General features: G+C 28.6%; 1 protein-coding gene across 1 annotated transcript in view; it reads right to left on the bottom strand.

The window, feature by feature from the left end:
* Positions 1-21,488, bottom strand: part of LOC121129734 (uncharacterized) — a 77,295-nt gene extending 55,807 nt beyond the window's left edge. The window contains exon 1 of the mRNA XM_040725455.2: positions 21,355-21,488. The gene's annotated coding sequence lies outside the window, so the exon portion shown is untranslated. The remainder of the gene's footprint in view (positions 1-21,354) is intronic.
* Between the last annotated feature and the right edge of the window lie 352 nt (positions 21,489-21,840).

The raw sequence follows: 21,840 nt of genomic DNA, 5'->3' as shown, positions 1-21,840 counted from the left end.
GAGTTGCAATTTTGGAACTTTCCGCTCGGAGAAAAACTCCCACTGAAACTTCCAAGGTTCTGAACTGCAGCTGCACCATCGTTTACAGCGTGGTAGCCAAAGGGACTCCTGAGGCGACCACAAGATCTAAGTCAAGGCCTCGAAGGACGGACAAAATGGTTGCTGCCGTGAAAAAGTCTGTCGAGGACAAGAGAGGAAAGGTCACTGTCAGTGGCCTCTCCAGGGAGTTCAAAGTCAGCAGAAGGACTATGGACCAGCTAGTTAAGAAAGATCTTGGCCTTAAGGTCTACAAAATAACTCCTCGTCAAGCCCTCAAGCCTTTAGAAAAGGAAAAATGCCTCGCAAGGTCGAAAATTCTTCTCAACAAGTTTAAGAAAAAGGCCTCACTCGCCTGATTGTTCGCCGCTTGACTTTGCAGTGTTTGGGCGTTTAAAGGGGATGCTGTCAGGAGTCCAATAGAAGATCAAGGACCAGCTGAAGTCTGTCCTCGAGAATGCCTGAGCCAACCTCGACCAGAGCTTCATCGCCAAGTCATGCAGCAAGTTCCGGTCCAGGCTGGAGTTGGTAGTGGAGAACATGGGCGGACATATTGAATAGACATGTGTCTAAGACACTCATCTTTCATGTTAAATAAAATAATTCGTCGACCACTTTAAAAATTACAGAATTATTTAACCATTTTTATAAAATTCAGAGTGTTCAGTTTTACACGCACACACACGTATCATATTAATCATATAATTTCTAGTATTTTATGGTGTTAATATAACGTTGTTATTCTCTATGACGTCAAAATCTATCTGTTTTGCCAGCAGTTGGTACGGTACATCAAATTGAAAAATTTAGCTAGCCCGATTACATGATGGTCTAACCTTGTATTTCTATTAACTTTGACTTCATTTAAAAGAGCTTCAATACATAAGGGTAACAATACCTTTAGAGTACCTGTGTTATCAGAATCAGGTCCAAAGAGCCTAGAATGATTCAACTAGTAGAATTTGTGAGTATACATATAGTTAAAGTTTCCAATGGAATTTTAAATCAATTAATTATATTAAATCAATTTTATCCTGATCTCAAGCACTAACCAGAAGTCAAAATATGCGGCATCTATTTAAGATTTATTTATCTCTTTTAAATGAAGTATAAATTGACCTTTTAGGTATTAGGATGATTAAAAAATGGGAAATTTTGATGGGTGGATATATATTTTGTGGATTTTATAAACGTAATATATTGATATAATATGCAATTTATATTAAAAAAACCATATTACAGATGTGAAGCTGCTCCTATTTCAAGATAGTAAACTAAAAAAAACTATTTCTTATGTTATTAATGTACTTTGTCAATATCTTTCATAAATAAATTATTATAAAAAAATATGGATTTGAAGGGAGACAAATTCATGTCTGAGTTACGTATACAATAAACAAAGTTTTATTGGGAGAACTCCAAAACAGAAAAAGTATCTATAAATTTATTCATCCCCCTGGAAAACTTGAAGCATTGACAAATTACCTCATTTTTTTCCACTTGCATATGTGTGTACAAAGAGAAAAAAACACAAGGAAGATGATGTACCTACAAACATATATCAAACCATATCGTCTTTCTTTAAAGCAATATCATACACAAAGAGTTTCTTTTACACACACCCAAAGGGAAATTTCATTTCAAGAATTACATTTTCAACTAAAATATCGGTATATAAAGCTGGGGGTTTATGGTTTCACATTATGTATATAAAATAATAAAATAATTTTATTGTATCAATATTGAAGTTAATTATATTATAGCAAAACACTAAAATTTACTCAGTTTATATATCCATGTTAAAGATACATAATGTATACTTATACATGTACTGAACTATTCTACAATATACTTACATTCTACATATCCATTTACAATCCATTAGGTAGATTAAAAATAGCTACTTTCATTCAATAAAGGTCATCAGGAAAAGTGTTTTTGTATGATTCTGCTACCAAGTTATCATTATGTGAATAAGATTTTTATGAAATAACTTATAGATAGGCCCAGTTTGCACAAACTGAGAGTTGAAATACCTTGTTATGAAATACATAACTTGACGTATATTAATAAAAAAAATGACCTTACACGAATGTAAGACTTTTTTAAATTAAAATTTAACCCGTTCACATCGACGGGACACTGGTTTCCCGTATTTTCATTCCTTCGTCCTTGCATTATTTTTCATGATATTTAAGATATTTTTAAATTAATCAAAAGAGTAATAATATATCTATAAAAATTATAAAAAAATTTTATCATAAGACTTCATATTTGTACTATATAAGTCTTCAAACTATGTCATTTTTTGGAATTCAATAAAATAGCATTCTAGCTATCATATGCTTTTTATATATGGATGGTATAAAATTTTTATTGATTTTTTAATATTTTTATATTATAAACAGTAATTGTTGAAAATCTTACCGTGTTTTGATGAAGAATGTCAATTTTATGGCAGTTTAAAATTGTTAAGACACTGGTGTCGAAGGCTGTGAGTTTAGCCATTGACAGTAAAAGGTTATATGCAGTCTTTCAACACTTTATAACATCATCAGTGGTATGAAAAAGGAATGAAACAGGCTAGAAAATCTTGTAGTTCGTAAAAGTAGCCTCCTTAACACTCTGATATCAACGTACTTGACTATTTTTGTTGAAGCGTCGTCGAAAGGGAGTCCAATTCTACTCCTCAACAAAATTAAGATTCTTTCATAGAAAATATTTCCCGTCTATTGGACAATATTTCTAAGGGAAGTATCAAGAATACCTCTATTAGTTTCTGACCTTCAATTGATATAGTTATTATAATAAGGATAGGTTCTATAAAATAAAAAATGCTGTAATATTTAAAAAAATTGTCGCATTGTAAATACGTTTTTTTAACTCTATAAAGTCAAAAAATTTGAGAAACCTCATTTATATGACTACATATATATTTTGTTAGAAGCAATAATACACCCTATAAATTGACACGAGAAGTATTTTTCCTAGTAGAAACAGGTGTAAGTAGTTTAAAACATACTTTTAGTAGTTAATGACCCTTTTTTTTTTTTTTTCAGGAAAATTTATTTAAACATTTTTATTTTTTTATATATTTCGTCGCTTAAAATATCATAACATATGTCATACTATATATATCATAGAACGCAAAGTAAACCAATCTTTTAGGTATTATTGATTTGATAAAAAGTATATTGAGTAAGAAACAGAAGATTAACTCATATATATCGATAATAAAGTTTGGATTATCCGCAGCAATGACGACAACTAATTTTTTTGTCACAACTTGTCTAGGTTTTACAAAAACTTGACATTCAAATCCTGAACATAATATGTGTAAAAAAATAAGATATTCTCCATGATCAAATATTGTTTTTACGTTTTAATTGATGTCAATCCATTTACACACACAAAAAAAAAAAAAAAAAACTGCACTAAAACACTATACCAAAACAATTCAAAAAATTTGCATATAACAATTTTTCTAACTTTTTTTTTGATATTCAGACATTTACTATTAAACTATGTAAACAAAATGTGGACATATTTTTTAAAATAACTCAATATTTGTACTAATATATGGACTTAAATGAGTACTTCTGAAGCTGAAACGTACCTTTTGCAGTACGACAAAACCAGATTTGATCTATTTTTTGCTATTGAACAAATAAAAATGAGTTACAATAAAATTGCAGATGTAAAATTATCCACGAAATGATATTATGATTTTAGATTCTGTGAATCATTCTTTATATAAATCTCTATTTCCTGTATGGATACTAGTGTGCGACATAAAACCAAAAGTTATAATATATGGTCGCTCGCTTTTAATTTGGTTTAATTCAATGAAACTCTATTCCAGCGTAAAAAAAAGTCAATACATTAATATTTAGGGATTGTGCAATGCCCACAAATTAATAAAGGACTTCTGGAATTCTTGTCGGGTGGTTCGTCATCTTATAATGTTTGAATAGGTTACAAGATGAACAGCTATTATTTTTTAGTGTAAGGAGTGAACTTAGGAAAGGTGCTAAACTATAATATGTAATTAGTAATTCAAACGACTTCATTTGGATCTTGCAACATTAACTATATTTAGAATCTGGATTATATAATTAAATGAGTATTAATTATAATAAGTTGTCTTTACAGTTCGGAGAGAAAAAATGGCATTGGAGAGCATGAAATAAACTGATGAAATTTGTTTGTTAGGCAACACAATTTCTAAATTCCCTGGAACTAAATTTCCAAGCCGTTGTTTTTTATTTTCATCAATCAGAATCCGAAATTAAACAATGCTTTAAAATGACTGCTACCATGATTTTTAACATCTGGGATAAGGCAAAAACACCAATAATTGCGCCATATAAAATAATTGATAAGCTCAGTAAGCTCCATCAAAAGTACTACAATTTTCGAAAGAGTAAAAGCCAACCAAGTGGAAGAACGATTAAGACTCAAAAGTTGTTTGTCCTAAGTTTAAAAAATCTATCTGAAATATCAAATCCAGATGCCTTGCCCTTATAAAAATTCAAGAAAACACATATCTTTTTATTATGTTATGCAAACAAGCATGAGTGGGCTAGCATGGTTGGAAAAGACAGAAAATGGGGTTATCGGGAAACTAACAAAAAAAAGGGTTGGAGGAGGAGCAACGTTACTGCTATGGATGGCTGGAAGAACAACTTCTGTCATCATCAGCAGACTCTTCCTCGTCAGAAGAAAATGAGTAATCCTTTTTTTCTCTTCTCAACGAGTTAAAAGATGTGTGTCTCAACCATAGGTTGGCACAAGTCAAATCGTAGCTTCAGACAAAACTCAGATCAGTGACCGAGAAGCCTCGTATATTTTACTTTCTATTGCAGCTCATTTTGGCCATAACATCGAGGATCTTACCATTAGCCCAAGTTCTATAAGAAGGAAACGAATTACTAACTGCACTCTTCTGGCAGCTCAATTGAAGTAATGCTATCCTCTAAACCTTCCTTCAACATTATATTGGGATGTTAAACTAATGGCTGACTTGGTTTGGCGAAAGGAAATGGAACGTTGAACAATTTTATTTTCGGGTGAGGGTATAGAGCAGATTCTTCCATTGCCCAAGATTAATAGGAGGGACGCAAACTCAATTGCTTCGGAGATCGTATTAGTTTTTGTAGAATGGAATATAAAAGACATAGTTAATTAGCTTTCCTTTGACACAACAATGACACATACAGGATCTTAATCTGGCCTCTTTCTGGGGATTGAAATGTTACTTGAACGTGAGCTCTTCCACCTTGCCTGTCAACATCACACTATGGAGATTCTTCTTAGCTCTGTATTCTCTAATCTTGTTTTAGAGCCATCAAAAAGTGCATTAATTACATTGTTGCCACACTTTAGAGATTGCTGTCTTAAAGAAACTAGAATAAATGCCACTCCAAATACATTATTCAAAGGATCACATTATTCAATTTTCTGAAAATCTCCTTCACTCTCACCAACCACTGAATTATTATAAAGAGCTCTTGGAATAATTTGTTATTTTTCTTGGATTTCTTCCACACGGATGTTCTTCAGTTTCTTTCTATACTCCTTATGCAGTAGGTCCTGCACGATGTATGGCTCGAGCAATATATTCTCTAAAAATATGGATGTTCCAGGGGAAGGGACTGCAACCAAGGCAAGCTTCATCTTGTGTTTCATTTGATGCACATTACTGGAGCAAACTTGCCAATTTGGGTTTTTATAATTAAACATTACTTGTTCCCATAATTTATAGCTACGGATGCTCATGTGGCAACTTAAAAGTACCTTACACTATTCAAAGAACTTGAATCGCATGATAACCCTATTATTAAGGAAGTTGGTACAAAGGCAATGAATCAGTATTTATCTGAGGTTACAGTTGGACTTGCTCTCTTTGATGGCGGTGTAACGAATGGCAAACAAACTCAAGATGGTCTCAAATATGGCCACCGTAAAAAGTTGTTTGAGGCCAACTCCACGTTTAACAGCTGATTCGGTAAGTAATGAAAGTATTCAAAGAACTTTCAGAATTTTTTACATTGGCAACAAAGAAAATTTTCTACCATCTAGATATTGGTACGCATTTTTATCATTACCACCGGAAGAGTGTTATACTACAACATATACACCAATACTAACAAAGGGAGGAGAGAATGAAAGCACTTTTTGTGACAAATGACGCAGCTTAAAAAGGAGTAGCTTTAATTAAAGAGTTTACGGGCGTACCAAGTACGAAGATCAATTTTAGTTCATGATTTAGGTCGCAGAAGAACATCAGTGAGTAAATGTAAAGGAGGCACACAACAGAAAAGAAAAAGAAAATTAATTTATTCCCTTATCCATTGGCGCACCCTAGTGGATAATCCTACATTTTGAGGAAAAATGCATAAGTTCAATCTTGGTTGAAAGGTACGTTTTAGTAAATATTTGTATGTACACTTTAAATATACCTATGAACATTAAAAAAATATATTTAAGTAAAAATATAAATGAAAAATTGGGAGCAGATATAATTTATTTGACGAAGTATAAAAGTGTATGCGTAGTTTTCGAAGTAATCAATCTTCTACTAAGATGCAAATATATTTACACATATACAGGGAGTATAAAGCATTCTATTACAGAATAAAAAATTATATCCCCTTTCTATTACAGAGCCATATTTAGGATTCATTATCAATAAAGTATTAAATCTATGGTGGTACAATAAAAAATATTAGGATTTTTGCATCTTCATCAATGTATTATTTTTCAAAAATATCTAAAAACGTATGTATGAATACATATGTAAATATAAGTAAAAAAAATATATTGAACTAGTTGGTTTTTTTTTCTCAAAATGTTGGGAAGACATTGTTTAAAAATATTTATTTTTATATAAAATAAAGATGTATAACGTTGGTTAATATTGATCCATATTTACATAGAGGAATACAATTTAGTCGTCCAGGAGCAATGAAATATGCTAGGTGGATGTTGTAAGGGATAGCCTGCATTCATTGGAGCAAGACTATGTTCAGCGAGTGTCATCACCATTTATTGAATAATACTATCCACCGCTGTGTTAAAAAACCCCGGAAATGAAGGTGGTCACCCTGTCAATTTGATAAAGGTTTGGGAGAAGAGCAGCTTAGCTGTCAGGACATTTAATTAAATCAGCTGTGAGGAGCTAAAAAATAAACCCACTCCGGATCATGCAATAATATTATAAGGAATGACAGCGATGTTGATCCTCATTCCTAGTGTGAGTCCAACAAGGATTTATACTTAAACTCTTCACCGTTACTCTCCATCATTAATAAGAAAACACACCCGTGGCTACACTTTATGCATTATACGTATATTAATGTTCTCTCTTCAATATTGAATGAATAATGATTCAGCTTTAGAAAACGCAAAAACATATATTCAGGTATCAACTAGAAAAAGCTGGGCGCTATTCCATTACAGAATTATTTTCATATATGATCAGATTAATGATATTTATTTGAGCGATGATTTATTGTGGCGATATACCTTCAGCTTTTTTAATTTTTTGAACGTTTGCAAATAATATGACGTTATTACTAAAAAAAGAAGAACCAAATAACCGCTGAATCAAAGATTACGGGCATAAAATTTACCATAAGAATGTGTATTCTTTTTCAAGGTCCTATTCACGAAACCCCATCCATCGAAGTTTTCCAACGCCATCATTGTTAATGATTTTTGTAAGTTTTTTCCTTCACAGAAAATTTTGGAGTAATTAAAAAAAATACAACAATGTTTATTGATAGTTTTTACATAAAAAATCATTCTTTTAGGGAAAACAATTGGAACAACTTTTGATTTTTTTTAAATTTATAAAATAAATTTATTAATTATAAAATGCTATATTTTTATTTTTTTTGACTATTTTTGAATATAAATAGGAATTTTAATATTCTAATTATTGTGAAATTTAGACAATAAATGGGCAATATTCAACTTTGAAACATTATTCAAATAGTTTTTTCAATTATTTTTTTTCAAATATGACGATTTTCGGCATATGATTCTTCAATATTACAATATAAAAACAAATTTACGAACCAATCTAATAAATATTTGTAACAGAAATTAAAAGGATAAATCTGCTTTACTCTCCCATTGCAATTTTCTCAAATTATTTAATACGTTTTATAACATTTCTTTTTTGTATATACAAAAAAATAATTTTTATGCATACAAATGCATAATAAAATCAATTTTCTATGTAGGTCTATATTAATCCAATTATATCATTACATTAAAACTTATATCACATCTAATAGTTGTACATACATAAATACTTATATTTGTCTTCTATGATAAAGTATTTTTGTAAAAGGGATGTACAGTAAGTGGATCTTATTTTTTAAATGCTCATAAATTGAAAACCACTGTATGAACTTTTTTTTTAATATCTTTTTTATTAATAAATGACTGAGAGTGGCATAGTTTTGAAGTAAAATAATATAAAGAGCTCCTTGAATGATGACATATTTTATTTTACTTTTAATATAAAATTGTATTTGGAGTACAAAATTATTGATGCAAAAGCAAAATACTTCTATAAATTTATTTATAATGCAGCTACAAACAATATACTTTCACACCATTTTATACATAATATGTAGAGTTATGTCATGTTTCATTACAACAACAACATTTTCATATTTATGATTCAATATAAAAAATAGTTAAATTTAACTTGGATCCATACGCTCAGTTGATTTTGATTCACCCTAAGTATTAACTGAATTCCTTTCCCCTAAAAACAAATGAAAAATCCAAATAATATTCCTATTCAAATAAAACCCTTAAAATACATAATATTGTTTACCCTTTAAAATGCATTTTCTAAATATTCTGATGATCACATATCAAATAAGTGCATAAAATTTTGAACCAAGAAAATTAACTTTATATGGATTATTGATTTTTTATATATACAAAAGCTGGCTCAAACCAATAAAAAGGGTAATAATACTCAAAAATTTTAAATTGCAAACTCTTTTTAACCCTATTGTTTACCAACATATTAAAAATTCGCAATGTACTCCTAAACTTTGTATTTCGTAGCTCACTTGTTTTTATCCTTTTGGTAAAAGAAAGTATAAATTTTCCTTTTCTAAGTTGTTGTCATTATCATTTTGCTCCTGAGGAATGAACTTCCTTTTTAGTTCATCAAGTTCAAAGAAATAAAAATGTGATAGAACATTTGTGTATGCTAATAAAAGACGGATACTTCCCTTGAGGTTTAAGTGCAGAGTTAGAATTAAAGTCCTTGTTGGACTCTGAGTTGAATGGAGTATTGACACTGAAATAATTATTGCCTATGTTCTTCCTTATTTCCTTCTCCCATCATAACTTTACTGATAGCAAAACTCTTCGAAAACTGGGCCGTGCTGTGTCATGGTCTTGGCAGACTACTGTATGACACCTTGGTGGCAGTTTATTTTTTGGTCGAATTGAACGAACTCCGGCATGTTGGCATACCAATTTACCACTCATAGACATGCCTGATCAGGCCAGATAACACTCGGCAAAAACCCATACCAGACCGGATGCTGGGGTGAAATTAAGACTAGGTGCTAGAATTCCTTGCTTCCTTGATATTGTTTAACATAAAAAAAAATGCTCCCAGATTAAAATCTTTAACTATACCCTCCCCTTGGTTATTTTGAAAGTGCAGGACATCGTTCTATGTGATACACTTTATATTTGAATAATTTCAAAATCAAAAAAAATATTTCCTACTAATCAAAAAATTGTAAAAGAGAAGCAAACTATTTTTGTAAATCTGTAATCTAGGAGGATTAATATCTACATATATGTAGATATTAATACTCTTTTTGATAAAGCTTAATAGCAAGGCAGTACAGAAGAATATGTTTCTGAATAAGGGGAACTCATAATAGTGTAACCATTATGTTATATTATAGAAATATTACACTTTGTCTAAAAAAATTGAGGGCGTGGGGGCAATGGTTCTAGCTCTACTTTTGCAAGACCACTATATTTACGTATTTAGAAACATTGTACATATGTATAAAGTAAATTATATGACTTCACGAACCATTAAACTTCAAACTTTATACAAAAAATAAAGAAATGATATTAAAGCAATTATCATTTTAAAAGAAAGAGCGGAAGGTAAACCGCAATACATGTACATTAGCAAAGAGATTATTTTTTAAATCTTCCAAATATGAAATTCTTAGGGTCTTATAATGTTTTTTTAGTCTATAGATATCATAAGCTTGCTTTAAACTTTTTGAAAAATATTTCGAGCTATATAATTTACTTATTCAAGTTACAATTTTAATATACAAGTATATACACATATATATTTTATATCCTAAACATAAAAAAAAAAAAAGATATATTTTATTCTATTAAGAAGACTTCATGTTTGGTAACATGTTATTAATTTAGCTGTAATAATCCCTTTATATTCTAAAAAAGTCACAAGATCCTGAAAGTATAACTATAACATATAATATTACTCAATTTGTTTGCCACAGGTAGGGGCAAATTATGGTTTATATTGCTAAAACATATATTGAAGTTTCATACTTAAATGCTTTATGTAAGTAGGAATTGCAACATACTAAATCAAATTAAATTTAAAGTCAATAGTTAATGAAATATGTCTACTTAAAGTCAATAATTAAATGAAATATGTCTACTGATTATTTGGCCGTTTGTACAAAAATATAAATAAAGATTTGACTGTTTTCTTAACTTCAATTTAAGATTGCATTTGTACTGACACATAAACAATGCAATGAACTTTTAGCTCACTCAAGACTGTTTTTTCTCAAAACTTAAATAAAATGAAGAAGGAATGATAAATCCATATTGTAGTATTTACAATATACATTATTTTTAAAACGATAATTAATAAACTTATAAATTGCAAATAACATTACATTCCCCATTTTGTAATCATCATAAATGATTGAATATTGATTATTTCTCAAGCAATTTTATACTTTTTGCTATCCAATGTACGTCATATAATAAATACATTGTTTAAATCTTTTTTCTTTGTTTTATGTGAAATTATATATAAAAAATAAGAAATAAACCAAAAGAAAGTTATTAGATTAGAAAAAAATGCAAAATAATTATTCTTGTCGTTTGTGTTTACCATTTACTCAAAATGACTATCTAAAGGTTACTTCCAAATTGCACCTACCAATGATACATACGAGTACATAACATAATTATTTTTAATTTCCCCTGTAATGATCCTTAACGTCACAACAAAATAATTGAAATAAAAGCGGAATGGGGAAAGCCAAACTGTGGATAATTAAGTTCATGATGTATGCTCTATAGTTCTGTTTGACTTAAAATATGATCAAGTATTTCTATCTTCAAGGTTTTTATGTTTTATAGAGAAAATAATATGTAATAACTCTTAATTATTACTTAAATACCTTTTGAGCAAATTAGTAATGTAATTACAATGCAATTCAGATAGGAGCTACACCACATAATATACTTATACAAGGATATGCTGAACGTCCACATGAAAACAATATTTACCAAAAATCAGGAAAAATTAAAATTTCAAATTTTCACCGCAAAATTTCATAAACATATTTTGGTTTAAGAACCCCATGAATTGAAGCAATGGTTTAAAAACTTCATTAAATTTAAATAAATTTTAAACATCATAATATGCATATTTGGATTCCCCCCCCCCTCTCAGACAACATTGATATTCATTTTCATGTTTGATATGTTGTATGATTATTGTCAGAAGTACAGCAGATAAATATGCTCTAAAAGTATTATTTGAATATCTCTGTTACATCTTTTCATATGGTAAGTTTAATACTTATTTGGGATTTTAGTCCCCCAACATATTATATTAGATAGTTTACGAGGGCCGTCTAAAATGTTTCCGACCTTAAAAAGAATCAAAAACATTTTTTCTGAATATTTATTTTAATTTTTCGACATAGTCTTCTCGTAGTTCTACACAATTCTACCAGCGATGTTTCCATCAATGCAACCCATCCAAATAGTAATCCGTGTTTTTCTCTAAAAAATAATATTTTACAAAGGTGATTGCCTCCGAAATTCGATAAAATATTTGCAGATCTCTGTTTAGACTGTATTCTTTATTTTGGACGTATCATGCTGTATCGAAGTTTCAACTACATTAACTAATCCGCGCTTAAGCTTAGAATGATTGTTTTTTAACTGCGCCAAGATACCGATATCTGATTTTGTCCACTTTCACAAAAACACTCACCTCAACTAACTCAAACGACTCTTACATAACAACTACGCGTCCAAAATGGCTTAAATTTTGTTGAGTAACTGTCAATAGATGTTATATAAAAGTGAATAGCTTTTATTTACGAGTACTGCCATGTTCACGTTAAGGTTGTAAACTTTTCAGACCACCTTCGTTGAAATATAATTTTTTTTTTCCCTTAGCAAATTACTAAAGAAACTTGAAGGAAGGAAAATAGAGTTGACTAACTACTAACTGTTTTTATGGTTGTTTCCCTCTTTTTTCTATAGTGATATAACTATTAAAGAGCATATGTTTGACTACAAAAATCCCACACCAAATAGATAGTCAACAGATTTTAAAGCTATTAAAATTGTTAACGTGACAATTGTTTCTCCATTGACATGTTTTTTTGGCACTTTTGTAGGAGCTGTTAAATATGGTACACATTACATTCCACACCTGCAAAATCATAATCTAAAATGGCAATTAGATACAAAATAGAAAATTATGTACACTATGGATTATTTTCAAATTAATAAATTATTATGCAACAAGATTTGGTGGGCATGGAGCAAATTAATTAAAAGTGACATTTTGAAAATAGTTATTTTGAGAATTTAGATACGTCTAATATTTTTAGAAATATCAGCTCTCCGACAGTTCTATTTCAGAAGCCTATATGTTAGAAGTATGTACAATATGATACGTAAAAGTCCATCTGACCAATTAACTAAAAATATAAAATATATATGTATAAGCTTTTTCATAAACTAAAACAAAGAATTACAAAATTTATCTTTTAATACTTTTGTTCCAGGCCATGTTTTTTTTTATTTGCAAAATAAGACATATCATCACTCTTCTTTATCCTTTTTTTAATATATATTCATTGTTTGAGTCAATTAATAATAAGAACACATTTAGTCCACTCTTTGAAATCTCGATCAATAATTGTATGTTCTACTTATTTTAAGTGGTTTATAGAGTCAGAAAGTTTTTACAGCTTTGATATAACCTGGATTTGCCTTAAAAATACCTTACATTCGTGATTATAAATGTAGATTTAAAAGTAAATAACATCCATCTGCAAAAAAATGTATAAACTAAAACAAAATCAAGAACCCTTATTAAATGTTGATTTTAGGGTTGTTTTTAGAAAATGTTATTTATAGCCAAAAGAAAATCAATCTTCTTTATTTTTTCCATTTCTATGTTGTTGTTTTTTATTGTGCTGAAATTTAAGTAAAGATATTGGCAAATTCGGTATAAAAATATACTTTATACACTAACGAAATAATGTATAATTTGCAATGAAAACAATATATTATTTGTTTCCGCAATGGAATGAGGTTTATTTATTCATAAAGCTAAGTTACTTGGTTATTTTATTTGCTACATTTCTATAAAACAATTTGATTATCAATAAGATTTGATTTACTATCATGAAGGATAATTTAAAATGATCAAAAAATTGAAAAACATTCATAAATAATAAATAAAATATTGGCTAATTCATGGCGTCAGGCAACTTTCAATTCCAGTTAATAAATACTAATATATATTAACTTCATTCTTAAAAGATAAATAAATTTTTTCGACAATGACAAGGAGTCTTTACGTAAGAAAATACATTAAATTTATGTTCGTCCGTTGAGTTTTCGATGGCGTGCGATGATTTCAGACTTTCTTTAATAAATTTGTAAGATTTATATTTATTACATCACAAAATGAAGCCCACTTTTTAATATTTCTTCCATGAAAATAGTGTCTATCCTTTACTTTGTCTCTAGTTGTGTTGTTTAAAGAATGTTTACTCTAAAGTAGCCCATTTTAAGGATAATATTTGATCTTAATATAGTTTCTACTTCAAATTAAAGCTAAAATTGATAAAGAATATTTTTTTATAATTATTGAATAAAACTTCATTGGATAGTTAATTATACAAAGACATCCCTTTTTTGTAAAACAATGATAATTTGATGTATAATTTGTAGAATTAAATATAAAGATTAAAGCTTATATCTATCATATTAAATATACACATTTTATAAAATTTTGGTGAAATTTCTTGAAACAAGCATTTAGTTATACAACGTCCTTCTTTCCATAAATAGTATAATTTTTTTTTATCTAGCTGAATTTTCCACATTCTCCTCCACATATTCTCAAGGGTATCGTATTTTGCCCATAATTAATTGAAAACTTTCCTCACAATATGTACAGTGTATCTTTAAACATTGCTAAGGTTATATTTGTATGTTTATATTACGTAACCAGCAAACATATATGTGATGCAGTAGATTTATTCTATTAGTACAAATTAAATCAGTCTGGGTTTTGCAATGGTACAATTATTTATTTAAAAAAACTTACAATAAAATCTACCATTTTAGTGCATTAATAATAAAATATTGCTATTTTTGAATAGTTTGCTGCATCAACAAAGCCATATTATCTTAACAAGTTAAAAAGCATCTTACTACATCAATAAAATTAGAATAGTTATTCAATTTTATCTATTTTTCAATTGTCTAATAAAAATATTTTGTTTTGAATATCCTTTTTATTAGGGTCAAAATTGTGTTTAAAAGATAATACATCAAATTATATTTCCTATATCGATAATCGGGAAAAATGGCCATCAATTATCGTTTAATGTTTGTGACATAATATAAGGGAAACAGCGTATATCAAATAGATTATACATTTTATTTTATCCATGAAACATTGGTGCTTATATTAAGAGTGTAAACATATACATATATTAAATTTTAATGTTTTTAATATTAGAATTATGACACTTTTTAGAGAAGTTCAGTTAAATTAAATTAAATATTCATTTCTTATGAATTTATGTTCCAAAAGTCTAACAAAAAGATCTGAACTAAATAATCTATAAATATATAGTATGGTAATAAGAAGAATTACGTTTGCATTGGGAGTCTTTGAATTAAAGAAACTTATTTATGCTTCCTGTAGCTCCATACTCCTCTTTACAATACATTTGAGTCAAATAACATTTATATGTAGAATATGTAGTACATTAAAATATTTTGTGGTTGATCAAATTGATTGAATGAGGAGTCGATATGTAGCTTTATTATATAAAAGATTTGCTTACGTGTGAGTCTCTAGAAGACAACCAATTTATGGCATCATAAGGAGTAAAAAACACAATTATAAAATAGGGAAATCCCATCACTTCCCACAAATTGACATGTGATAAAATCATTTATAAAATAATTTAAATTTAATAAAATATAAAATAACTATTGTTTATAACAGTAACCATACGTTTTGATTGATTTGGTAATGGTCATAAAAATTTTCAATTTCGTATAAAGATTCTCTCCCATTATGAGAAACCACGTACAACCTCTTATTTTGATTTGATATTATGGTAGACTCTTGATTCTATTGCTTGGATAAAGGATTTTTCACTAATACAGTTGATCCTACTTCAAGAGGCTGAGAGACCTTTGAACTTTATGGGCAAATTGCTTTTGTTTTTCCATTATCATCTCCCGGCAAGCTTCATAAACGGAGTCTCTAGAATCATTCACAAGCTTATAAAATGTAGGTAAAGCCTTGTGATAGTAAGCATAAGCGAATTTGTGGTTAACCCATTCCATGCTATAGCTTAATTAATTTGACACTACATATAAGTATTAATTTTTTAATCTACATGGAAAATTTATTAATTTATTTTTGTTTATCTGTCGTCTCGAGAACTTCACTTAATATTATAATACGAAGAAAAGTATACATTTTTTACTTTGGCGCTACATTACTCTAAAAGTCAAGCTCGAATCCAGAGTGTTATTCAAATATAAATTATGTTTTCAGGGAAAGGGAATTATCACGTGAAGATAATTAAATTTCAATTAGAAATGTTTTTGTGATCCTTGTTGTTGGTCAAAATTCATTTTTATTCACTTATTACAGTTTTTTTTTTCTTTTTTCGAATTTAGATGTTTATACAAATAACCTCTCGCCAGTAGGGTAAGCATTAGTAATCTATAAGAATGTATTGATGTCCTAGCAAATATCTTACTTTTAACGAAATTTCCTGACAATTTCTCAGATATTCCATTTTTTTAAGGTAAGAGAGTTGAAAAAGTATATGAACCTGACGTTGTTGATAGCATCTAAATATAACAGGAATATAGGAAGAGTTGATCTCATGTATACAAAAAACAGCGGTCTATGGAGAGAGAATTAAATTAAGGTAGGAGTGGTGGACGATATTAAACAAGTCAGTAGTATTTTTGATGTTCAAACCTAGTAACGTATGTAGGCTATCTGTCCCAATAATAATTTATCGGTCATATTGATTCAGTTTGTATTTTTTTTTTGAAAAGCAGCTAGTAAAACCTTGAGAAGCAAAATGGTGTTATCCTTACAAGGTATACCCTTCGGTTAAGACGCTGCAAAAGTCCAATGTGTAAGGGAAGAGCGAAATTTTGGTGTTTCAGATACAATATTTGACAACATTGTTTCTATTATTACCCCAAATAATAAAAATTATACTAGTATTTATAATATTTTTCTTGAAATTTTGTTAATGTAAATAAAAAATGAACATATTTTAATATGCATATTTTTTTTATTTATTCAAGATTGAAACAAATGATTAGATAAAAAATAAGTATCCAAATCAAATATATCCTCCAGCATCTAAATGCTACTGATATTGACACAAAAGATTAATTAATTAACCGTCTCCTTTTGGGGTCGCAGGGATCTTTTGAAAAATTTCATTAATATAATTATCACATTTGAGTCACTGTTCGAACTGTTCCAACTAATTATCGCCTGTAATGGATTAATATTATTGATCTTGCACTACTCCTCAAATTTTCCTTGGAATTAAGGACCACAATCAAATATTAGATTAAGAGGCTTCCCATAATCTTAAAAACCAATGTTCGAAAGCAGACATAAAGTATTTGTACCAAGACGCGTAAATGTGTAATCAGATGTAATACAGATTATCGGTCGGCGAGAATGAGATAATTAGCCCCATTATGTTTCCCAAAAAGTTCAAAAGGGCGAGAAGCAGTTCTTCTTATTTTGTAGCTCAATTTTTTGAGAGGGTAAGAGTTCTATACATTCAGTACCATTCGAAAAACTTCAATATTCATTTTTGGCCAAATGTAAAATTGTCGTGCATTCTGTGTATCTTTTTTTTTTGCTTCATTGGGGACAAAAATTCTTGAGTGATAAAGAAGAAGAGCATAATTTTCATCGTTGGGCAATTAATCCCATTGTGATCAGTAGTTAAAAAAATATAACTATTGTGCAAACTATTCAAAAATTTACAGTCTTTCAACAATTGAGTGACATTTTGATATTCGGCATCAGAGTTACAAGCATCAGATAATGATTTCTTATCAGGATCCAATTGTTCTCCTTTTTGTGCCGCAGACGGTATCATTATATTATTTTTATATTCTGGTAGAAAAACAGAGGCACAAGAATGAATGTCTGCTTAGGAGTGTGTTCACACCAGAGACATTTTTAACAGTATCAAGTGCTCCATTAATTTCAAAAACACTTTTAATTTTAAACTTCAACATGATATAATTTACAAATTATTTATATATTTAAAAAAATCTAAAAATAGATGTGTGTCTGAGCTCTTTTAATCATTTATACAGCTGCCCTTAGCAGGCCTTCCCCTCGACATGCACCCATAAGTTCAAACAGTTGGCATCAGGACTGTAGGGGCCCAAATATTGAAAAAATAACTAAAAGGCTCATTCAAAAGATTCTTCTAACAGAGGAGATAGGTTTCTTTTATTACTGATGTCAAAAGTGGCCTCTCCATCTAATTAAGCTTCTATCCACCCATTGGTCTCGGAAACGCTCAACTGCTTAGAGTCCGCGAATGGAAATTTATCGAACACGTTCAAGTGTCCTTTTCTTGACTTTTACGTCAGCTAGAAAGTTCAGGTTTGATTTGCTTTGTAACTATTTGTTTATGCTCTAATATGTCGAAATATGAATAAATTTCAATCACTCAGCCTTAATTAATTATTGAATTAATAAGTATTTATATTTCAATGGACCAACCGGTATATTTGAATCCCAAAAAGTTAGACAGTATTCTCTTAATCCTTGTAATACAGATTGCAACTATATTCTTGCTATTCATTACACTGACGATATGTTTATGATCAGTGATAATGTCAATATTCTTATCAGGGAGATAAAAGTAACTCCTATATACTGGCCATGGAATAGTACATATTCCAGTTCATAACATTATTATTTTCAGTAGGACTTAAGTAGTGTGAACCAAAATTGATGATTTGATTAAACTTAATATTTTTGAATACATAATTTGAACTTTGATGAAGAACTATAAATAAAATACTAGTGTAAAATGTATCAGTCAATATTTTAACAGTTAAACTTGGATTAGAATAGAATGACTAATAAAAGTCCTTCTAGGATAGAAAGAACATGCTTGACTTGATCTTTTGCTTGATCTTGCTCATCGGTCAAGAGAACTGCATTATTTTAATATAACATATCTTGAAAATAAATCATGGGATGTTTAATACAAGGTACAAAATCTGAAAACTTATTTGCTAGGCCATGAAACAACGCAAATTAGTAAAAAAAAGTTGGTTCTGCAAAATATCTCTAATTTTAGTTCAGTCAGATCTTGTACCCTCAGACAAAAGAAACATATATCCAACCAATATCACTGTTTCAAACAAGACTAAACTTATTTTTTCACTTTATGATGCCCCAAATTTCACATCATGCAAAAATTTCAAAAATCCAAAAAATAAGTTCATCAAAGTCTCTTCCAAATTTGAGAATGTCATTAAATAATTTTTGACACCAGGAATGCCTGATAGTACATTACTAGTTCTACTACAGCATTAATTGCAACTTTGGGCGACACCCATAGGAGCTTGATTATAAGGATACACTCCCGAATTATATAAAAGACATGAGTGTGCGTCTCTAGAAGAAAACTACTTCATGACATTTTAACGTGTAAATGTATAAAGAAAAAATGTGACACAAACAAGATTTTTACAATAATATTTTAGTTTCTTGGATTCATAAATAATCCAGGGAAGTAACAGAGAGCTCAACAGAATCAATCATAACTGTATTCATTTATTGAAAATGTGAATTAAGTTAAATATTTGACTTCAAAGAAAGAGTTAATCAAAATAGTTGTAGAATAAAATTAAAGGATAGATAGTTAAAGAATGTATTTTTAATCTAGACACAATTTGAGAAAAATTACTATGGCATGTTTTTATTTTGACAGGCCTTATATTTGAATAGATTATATATCAAAACAGAAATGGATAATTAATTAAAATTTATAGCAAAAACATATCACTAATTTTCTTGAATAATATTTCAATTTTTTTTCTTTTATAGGTTTTTCGCTCATTTTCTATCATTTTTTTATATATTCTAGTTTAAAGAATTTTATTGTGGATTTTTTGAACAATCAACACTCTTTGATTTATAAAATTTTAGAATGTGGTAAAAGGAAAGTGACTAAATATTGAAAGTAAGTTATTTTTGATTAAGTAAAAAGTAGCACGCTTCAACAAAAACTATTTAAATTCATCTAAATCAATTTTTTTTTGGAAAAATAGAGTTAAATATCTTAAAAATTGAAAAAAAGTGTTAATCACTTAATATTTCATTATTTAGTCCACATATTTGTGTTTATATAGTATAGTTGTATATGATTGGAGATATGAATCAAACAATATATATTACACTTTTTTCTAAATTTGTTTTTTATATGGATATATGGAACTTATATATCGAGATCAAAAATTAATTTGAAAAAAAAAATTATACATAAAGTTGAAAAAGTTTATAAAAACTTTGAATTATTAAAGCTATAGGAAATTTTCTATCACATTATAAAATATTTTATCAGATTGCAAATGTATAATAATAATAATATATTCTAAAACCTGTTTATTTTATTAGTAATTCAGAGTTCATGCAAAAAAAGTTTGTACAATTTCTGTAGAAGACAAACCTTTCGATTCCTTTATTTAAAAGATTTTATCGCAAAATAAAAGTAAGTTAAACAAATAACTTCACGAAAACTGAGCTTCTTTTTTTTTTTTTTTTTCAAAAAATGTCAATAGTTACATTTTATAACAGTCAACTCATAATTAAAAAGTAAAATATATAAATATTATTGTTAGTAAAAGATATACATAACATGTAAGAGTATTAATAAGTAGGACCGATGTAAAATTTTAAGAAAAAAACCAATTGTATAATGCAAATAATATAAATATGTAATAAAAAAATTAACTAAAAAAAGGCTAAAGCTCAATCCTAAATCCCTGACAAATTCCAAAGGCAGGTCGATTTATAAAAAAAATTGCAAGCAAGTCTTATTTTCGTTTTGGGAGGTAAATGGTATTGTGATCAGAGAGTTTTGTTTCGCGGTAGAGATGGTCTTCGTTTAATATCCAGGGTGTAAGAGATATATAAATCAACGAGCAAAATTTGGATAAGAAAATCGTTTTCATTAGAACTATAATATTTTAATACACTATTTCATAAAGTGTTAATAAAATACCCAAGCAAATGTTCACCTTTATGAACTAATGGAGAAGTCCATTTTTTACTACATAACTCTTTGATAATTTTGATCACAAACAAAATATTTTATGATGATAATTGTATTAGTTGTATGGAATGTCTTTATCTCAAATCTCCTAAATTGTTTCCTTTATAAAAGCTCTCCAAACACGGCAAAGTTATTAATCAGTAACTGGTATGTATTTTATAAAATTATATCTCACTTCAAATGATGATTAAATATCAACACTTACATAAATAAATGTTAAAAATATACTATTTATTATCACTATCATAGTTTTATGTATGACTGACTTTATCAAATTATATCTACGTGAAGTTTTTTAGTCAAAATCTTTATAAAAATAGTTTATAACATTTTAATCATAATGCTCTAGGCTTCATTATGAATATTTTTTTTTCTAAAAAAAGATATAATAACACATTTAACTTACCTGTAAGATATTTTTAGTCCTCAAAACTCTGTATGATATTATTCAAAAAAATATGCTTATTATCACTCTTTTTAAATCAAAAGTTCAAGAGAAGATCTTTCATTCATGAGGTTGAAAACCAAACTACTTTGAACAAAAAAAAAAAACTTTATACACTCCCCCTTCGCTTTTTTTCTTTATTCTATATACAGTGTGGTTTCTCCCTTTTTTTCCGAGTTGCTTCTCTTAGTATCTACGCGGATTTAACTTTGCGTAGAGACAACATTGTTAGAAAGAAAGCCATCAAGTTTTTACTATCATATTTTTTCCTTCCTTGAAAAAAAGTAATTTTTGACATTTTGCAAGTTCTTTTCGCAGATAAAAATATATAGAGACTCTTAAATCATAGAAAAATATGATTATTCAGAATGTAGATTATTTACAATTGTATACTTTATATCCTCAGTCCTTTCTTATTTTATTCTGTTTTTAGTTATGTAATTATCT

The sequence above is a fragment of the Lepeophtheirus salmonis genome, chromosome 14 (assembly GCF_016086655.4).
Source record: "Lepeophtheirus salmonis chromosome 14, UVic_Lsal_1.4, whole genome shotgun sequence".
NCBI classification, from domain to species: domain Eukaryota; kingdom Metazoa; phylum Arthropoda; class Copepoda; order Siphonostomatoida; family Caligidae; genus Lepeophtheirus; species Lepeophtheirus salmonis.
Note: the sequence above shows the minus strand (reverse complement) of the source record. Positions and strands in the feature narration are given on the sequence as shown.